Consider the following 7692-nt stretch of genomic DNA (forward strand, 5'->3'; position numbering starts at 1 on the left):
AATTGTCACGCAATTTTCAACGCACATAATAGTTTTTCAAGTAGATAATAATGTCATAGATAACATTGTTGCTTGTACTGCCAACCAGTCCGTCGTCAACCCAAATGGCTATGATGGTAAATTCCTCCTCTAGCGACAGAAGTACATGCAAGGGTCAGCAGTGGTCGAGTGAGTGAAAACTTCAACAAGAATGCATTAAACTTATTGTTCCATACTCGAGGTGACTGTTTAAGGCCATTTAGACATTTCTTGAGCTTACTTTTCTCCTTCACTTCAAGCCAGTAAAAACCCTTCCAGTTGCTCGAGATACAGCTCTTCTTGTACTACTCCAAACAAAAAGGTTGTTTTCACATCCAACTGGACAATGTTGAGGTGAAGTGTAGTGACAGTGGACAATAAGATCCGTAGAGAGTTAAAATTAACTTTTTACTATAGGTGCATACGTCTCTTCGTAATCTTTTCCTTTATTTTGAGTGTGCACTTTTTCCGCTTTCCTGCGTATAGTGGGGTTTCTTTGTATCCGGGCTTTATTAAAAAAATCCATCTGTATTTGATTGCTTTCTGATTCATAGGAAGTTACATCACCTCCCAGGTATCGTTTTCCATTAGTTATCGATATTCTTCAAGTATTGCTGGTTTCCAGGCGTCATACAGTATTGCCATTTTCTATGATTTTGGTTCAAAAAGGTAAAAAAATCCTGCAGATTTCATACTGATCCACTATTTTGGTGTGCGAATTCGTAATGAATAAGGCCGGCAAACGCATGGTGGAATTTCACTAGTTTTTTCAACTCCATCTATGTATCCATCATGGAGTTATCATAAACCATTGGTTCAATGTCTTCGTTATTTACAGGCTCTGCTGTTACATTTTTTGTAACAACCGTCAAGTAGCGCCAGAACAGGCGTCACCTACATATCAGTCTTGGTTTTTTACAATATTTCGTTGGTTTCTTGCGTTTTCGGAGTGGTTTTCGTGCCGTTTCTCACGCGTTGGAGTGTCGTGCATCTCCTAGTGTACTTTCCCCCTTTTCTTGCCATCTTTTCCTCATCTTTTTCTCAAGTCTTGAGTGGCACGTTTTCTACTGTTTACATGCAATGTTGCGCCAGTTCTTAGTCCCCAACATCACCAAGCAGACGACTGTCGTCGTCATGGAAACATAAATTTACGGGACTTTCACCAAAACGTCGTTTCTTAGAACTGGCAATGTGGGGTCTCAGGTCCAGTTCCCGATATCTGGCAACTTTTCAGAAAGGTACACTGGGGTAGTCACTTTTTCCTGTTGAGGCTTATGAAGCGATGTTCCTCCTTCTTCTCATCCTCCGTGGTATATACTAATCTTTATCATAGAGTACACGTATGATTTGGAAAATAAATTATATCTCTTTTATAACCTCTCTAAAAAAACGCGAATTATAACACAAACACAACAAGTTTGGATGAATATTTAGCGCGCTTAATAAAACAAGAGATTTTCTTCTATCCTAATTTTTCCACATAATCTTGTGTTTCATCTCCGTCTTCTTCGGCATTTTGTAATCATCCGGTGTTTCGTCATCACCTTCTTCATCGCATAGAAATTTAAAAACATCTTCTGAGACGACGCTTTCCTAGAGATGCTGGGTAGCTTATAGCAACTTGGCGAAGGTCTTCTAATTGTCGTATTTTTTTATCTTTTAGAAACAGGTGAGCGCGCACACTCTTATCACTAGAAAGTCTGGATTGCAGTTAATTTATTTTACCAGACAATAAGTTTATGCTTGAACAAACAGAACTTAATTATAAACTGTGAAATTTCCCCAAAGGAAAGTTCAATCTGCTCCCTGTTCCTATTTCACATGTGCCAGAAATCAACCAACTTAAATTTTTCTTAAACGATCCTATTATGGTAGTTTTTTTAAATAAATATTAATTTCAATTGATATAAAAATTAGTACTTCGGCTTGCTGGCTCTTGACGGTTCTCAAGGGAAAACTCCCTCTTCAAAGTGTTCCAGAGTAACGAGACAGATTACAGCTCAGGTTATTTACAGAAAAATAGCTCAACAAACCAAACTCAATTGGAACTTGTTTCGCCTTCCCTTTGTAATTGATGTTCCTTTAAAATAAGGTCAGAACAAAAATTATTATCGACAAAATATAAATAAGACGAAATAAATTACCATACTTCTTAGCAATCAAATCGTTTTTATCTTGCATCCTTACCGACAACTTTTGGGCTTCAACGCCTCTGCTTGTGTGACTCGCTCTAAAGCTTTTTTGCTATCAATTGGATCTTTAACTTGATTGATCTCCTCTTCTACTTGGAGCTGCTTTTCTGGTTTAAATAAGATATTCTTGTAGACAAATGTTTTTCTGTGTCAGGTCTTAAATTTGTGATTTTAATGATTTTAAACACATAAATGGTTGACAGCAGTAAGCTGCACGGCCCTTTCAACACGTTTTTTCCTGAGCAATCAAAAATATACAGTTAAAGAATCGGCTGAAGAAGAAATATGAAATGAAAGAAGACTAAAATGAAGAAAGAAAAGAATCGAATGAAAGAAGAGGCTGAAAGAAAATCTAACTGTGTTATTTATTCGACTCAGTCAATCTGCAAGTTTGTACATCGTGAACCTGTGCATAGCAACACTCTGAACAGTCTAGATAATCCCGCCAAAAAAACAGCTACACTTTCCTATTCCCCGCCTCTATGAAAAAAATACCTTGCTATCTTTTTACTTTTTATATCAAATCCCCAAGTGATCTTACAATAAAAAATCAGAAAAGTAGAAAAACACTATTTACTAAATCCACAGTGAAAAAATTTCTTAAAAATTACGGGGGAAACCTCTTTTGTTTGCTTCTCAAATTACATCCTGCATTTTCTCTCAGGTTTTAGATTCAAGCAGTTATTTGTAGTTTTTTCCCAGTGCAACTGATGTGAAACGGAAATTGGTTGTGAATAACATAGTCTCTACAGAAAATGTTTTTTTTCAATATGGTCCTGAATGGTTATAAGAAAGAAAGACTGGTATAAATACAGCATCATGAATCTCAAAATTAGCTTACCACCTGAGAAACCACCGAGGCTAAAAATGTTTCCAATGTATGTCTAAATAGACCAGACCTATTCAACTTAGACTTGTTGCTCTCCACTAAACGACCATAAGTCATTGTTGGTGGTGCTGCTGTATCACTGTCTAAGGATTTCCTGGGAAGGTCTTCCAAAACTGCTTTTTGACTACCTATATCTACCACTCTACCTGTTTTGTGTCTACCTGTCCCATCTATGAGTTCTCTGCTTCCATACTGTCCAAACTTTTAAAAATGTAAAAGCTTCCTTAATGTTTAAATGTCTGAGGTAATGCTTAAATGACTTAAGGTCATGTTTTAAATGCTTGTTTTGAATGAGTTGCGATCTTCTTCCGCAGGAACGGTCGGATTTAGGAACAAAATAAGCGCGGGGTGGCAGCGCATCGACGTTTGAGCAGTCTGGCTGATCATGCTCACATCAACCCGTGACGTTTTTTCTAGTGTCCACCCTTCACACACAGGGATTTTATCTCTTTATCTCGCTTTATCACAAGGCCTTCGACTACCTTTTGAGTCTCCTTTTGTTTGATTGTCCGAATGTTCACGTGATCCATACGTTGATGCCATATGGAGAGGGAAATTGCACTTGTTGCTGCATACTATATACACATGTTCCTCTTTATTTATACTAGTCTTGATCTTGATATTCAGGAGGTAAAGGGATTCTCCTGTTCTCTGTCCAGTCATTTGAACTGAAAGCCCCTTGGAGGAACACACTCTTTTTTACAAATCGAACCTCGGCTCCTGCGCCAGTTGCTGTTCCTATATTGATATTAAATTAATACCAAGTTCCTGGGAAAATAGAACGTCTTGGAAGCTTAATTCCATTGTAAGTTACTCCATTCACATCTGATGTGAAGACAATTGTTCCATATCCATGTACATTTGCAACTGTGTCATTTATTCCTTTAAATGTCCATGATCCGACTTTTACTTCTTTGTAGTTTATTAAGGCAGATTTTTAGTATGTCATATTCAGAGTCACTCCAGATTCAGCATTCTAGGCTTCTTTTTCCATACTTTCTGAATTAGTTAATGATGAATAAGCGAAATCAATATTTGTTTCTCCGGCACAAATAGATTAGCTTTAGAGTTTTTTGTTCGCTCTTCTCGTTCATAGTTTCTGCACTCATCTATAGTATGGTTATTTCCTCTCACACCACGACTGATTCAATGGCTACATTCTAATTTTGGCTTCTTTGGTGGTAGTTGGTGATGGTTACCTCCTCTTGTACCAAAACGTCCTCTTGATTCTCTCTGAGAATTCCCACGGACACCGACTCCTCCTCTCGGGTGTTAAGATGTACCAGCTGCAAAGAATGCTGTTTCTTGCGTATCGGTTTGACCATAATTGTAAATAGCTGCCATACTCTCTTCTTTGAGTATTCTTGCAATAAGCAGTGCCACAGTTTTTTCTTCTTTGACCACATTGTTCCAGGCTGGTTCCTCTATAGATTGGAGGGAGTGTACAGATTATATATTAGTAATCAGTTAAGCCTCAGAGATTGGCCGTCCCATGTTACTGAGCTGTTCAGCTGGGTTTTCAATAGCGTGTGAGCAAGTGACTCCTAGCATCATGGCCTGCTTGAAATTGGTATTGATAAAATCTCTGAATTACTACTTAGGAGACGTTCAAATACAACGTCACGCTATTTTTGGGGAAATTTACCCCCCCCCCCCTCCACCCCTCGTCACGAACCGTCACAAAACCTCCAACACCCCCCCCCCCCCCTAAACGTGACGTCACAAAGCCTTTTACCCCCCCCCCCTTTTTAAAACGAATAATTAAAACTTGAAAAGAATTTTTTTTTAATGGGGGTTTATTTAACTAGATTAAGAAATGCAGTCGAAAACTCATTTATGCGTATACAATGAAAAATGCAGACTGAAAAATATTAAAGAATATCTTCTCCCCATGGTTGCGCTAGATGTTGATTCATCGTGAAGATGGGAACGGTTGTTGAAAAGTTATCTGAATCCTCGTTAGGATACGATTATAAAAGCCATTAACTCTCTCTGTCTCTTAGCAGCAAGTCGTTGAGGTCGAATTTTCACAACTGGTGGAGGAACAACTGCCTCATGCAGAACGAAGTGTTTTTGTAGCATAACTTTGGAAGCAAAATAAACGTGACACACTTTGCGAATGCGCTCCACAAAAGTTTTCTAAACTGACGGGCAATAGAGGTCAAACGGTATTTGCTTGAACGACCTTGTTGAACGGTGTAGCAAATCGTCCCACTTGAGAACGAGAGAACCAACAGAGATGGCAATCGGTGATTTTCTTGATCTGCTCTTGACTCAGGAGCTTTTAATTTTTCTTCTGACTGATGAATTGGTACAGGTGGTGGTAAAAATCTTGAAAGAATTAGGGAGAAATAGGAGCTTCTTGGCCGAGAGCAGCAAGCTGTGTCGAAACATTTCACAATTTGAGTGAAATATTGATTAGTTCTCACATGGTTTGCAAACCAGAGCTGGAATCTTGTCATCAAATTTTCACTTTTGAGCTCTGATTTTTCAGGCTGAATAAACTCAGCAACAGTGGGAAAGCCATCGAGCACGACTTATGACCAAACTCCAGCCAGTTGTTTACCTGTTCATAGTCAGAATATTTGCATTAAGTACATTCTTACGTATGTAAAAGTAAAAAATTTACCTGCATATTCGAAGTAGTTTTTTCTGAGACTCTATATCGATTGTGATTCTTTAGTCGTCAAGGGGACTGCCAAAATTATCATGGGGAATAATGAGGCCCGATAACTCCCGGCTCAAAGGAGCCATTTTTCTCTCGACTCTATTGAAGGCGCTCCTTTCAGGAGAATTAGTAGCGATGAACAAAGCATTTAGATCGTTCTGGAGGGAATGGTGAACGCCAACCTCAATTGTCTTTTGGTAGCGAGGATTCTCTTCTGGCCCACCAAACACCGTAAAAATTAACACTGGTTTTACGACACCATCATGTTCCTTCGAAAGCTCGTCAAATTCTGGTAGCTAAAGGACTCTTTCAAAGCCTAATCCGTGGGCGTAGGCAGTGGATGACGAATGTTTTCCAGATCGTACAGCTATAAAAGTGGGCCCTAAATAGCCAACTGCTGCTGGACTTCAAATTCCATCTTTTTGAATTTTGATGCCGGCATATACGGACGGGATTAATTTATGTTTAGCTGCCACAACCCAATCATGATCAGGTAAACTCACCCGATACTCAACATGGATCAAGAACGGGCTTTGTTTGTTTGCAGTGGTCAGTCCAATCGCAACTCTTGCCTTGTCGTCTTGAGAGATAAAATTTTTTTAATCTGGGCCGAGAAAAGAAGTGACCTCTTCCAAAAACTTAATCGTGGCCGTGCAGAATTTTCCATCACTGTGGTTGGAATGAAAATCATTCTGTGCTCGAATAAGTCTAACAGGGACGGTGACTGTGTGTCTTTTTCCTTCATGACTATTTCTTATTTTTGGTAGAAGCCGTAGGTAAACTCCACTCCTGCTTATTTCGAAGCCATCTTTTTTTTTAAATTCAGTCAATAGTTCATCCAGGGTTTTTACCCTTCTATAAATATCTGATTTGTTTTTTCATGAGCTGCAGATCCATACATTGCGATTTCAATAATATTTTCAAGAGCAATGGTTGTTCAAGTTGAATTCTAGGTCTACCAGGATTGCTTCTTAACTTTAAAGCCGTCCGTATGTCCGGGTGGTCTTCACATATTTTTATTATTTTTGCCTTTTTTTCGTTTCTTGATTTTTTAGCTCTCTTTTGATTGGCAACTTTGTTTTTCAATGTTTGTTCGAATTCTTTCTTTTTCTTGATTTTTATGCGCAGTTCCTTTTCTTGGTTTTCATCAAGGAATCCAACAGCTCTTCTATTATACAAGGCAACCAAATCTGAATCGATTAAGGCAATTTCCGAACGCAATTGTTCCTGAACAATCGCCCTTGTGCCTGAACTACTAGTTGATGGTATGGAATCTTCAGGCGTTGATACTTTGTCTGAGTTTGGTTCTTGAAACTGCTCAGACTCTGCAAAAACTCAAGCTGAAAGGCTGGAGCAACAGTTGGATTACATTCAACTCGTTCTTTTGAACGAACTCTTTGTACTTACTTTCCCCAAAAATTCAATTGCGTCGCTTTTTTAATATCTATTGCCCTCCATTCTTGTAGAAGAATCTCAGCTTTTACTTGCAAATCATCATCGTTTTTTATTTCAGACCACTTAGCGATGACGTCACTCTGACATTGCTGTATACATTTAGTTGGGAAAAATACTTTTGTGTATGCTTCAAATAGTTTTTGAAACAGTTTTTTTTTCCATTTTTATCACAATAACAGGACATAATTACGACGGTAGCTGGTTATAAACTGAGACAGACCAGAGAATAGGCCTAGAGATGGTGAGTGTGAGACAGACTAGTTCAAACTTGCCTTTTCTCTCCCGTCACAATAAGACGCCCTCCCCCCCCCCCTTCGACCGTGACGTCGTATTTGAACGCCCCAATATTTGTTTTCAGAAGCATTTTCAGATGTTGGGAGGTTAGTCTAACCCATACTTCTTTTTCTGTTTTCCAGCCGAGTAAGGTATTCTGCAAGTTGGGATCTATAGTTGATAGAAGTATTTTCCTT

The sequence above is a fragment of the Daphnia pulicaria genome, chromosome 6 (assembly GCF_021234035.1).
Source record: "Daphnia pulicaria isolate SC F1-1A chromosome 6, SC_F0-13Bv2, whole genome shotgun sequence".
NCBI classification, from domain to species: domain Eukaryota; kingdom Metazoa; phylum Arthropoda; class Branchiopoda; order Diplostraca; family Daphniidae; genus Daphnia; species Daphnia pulicaria.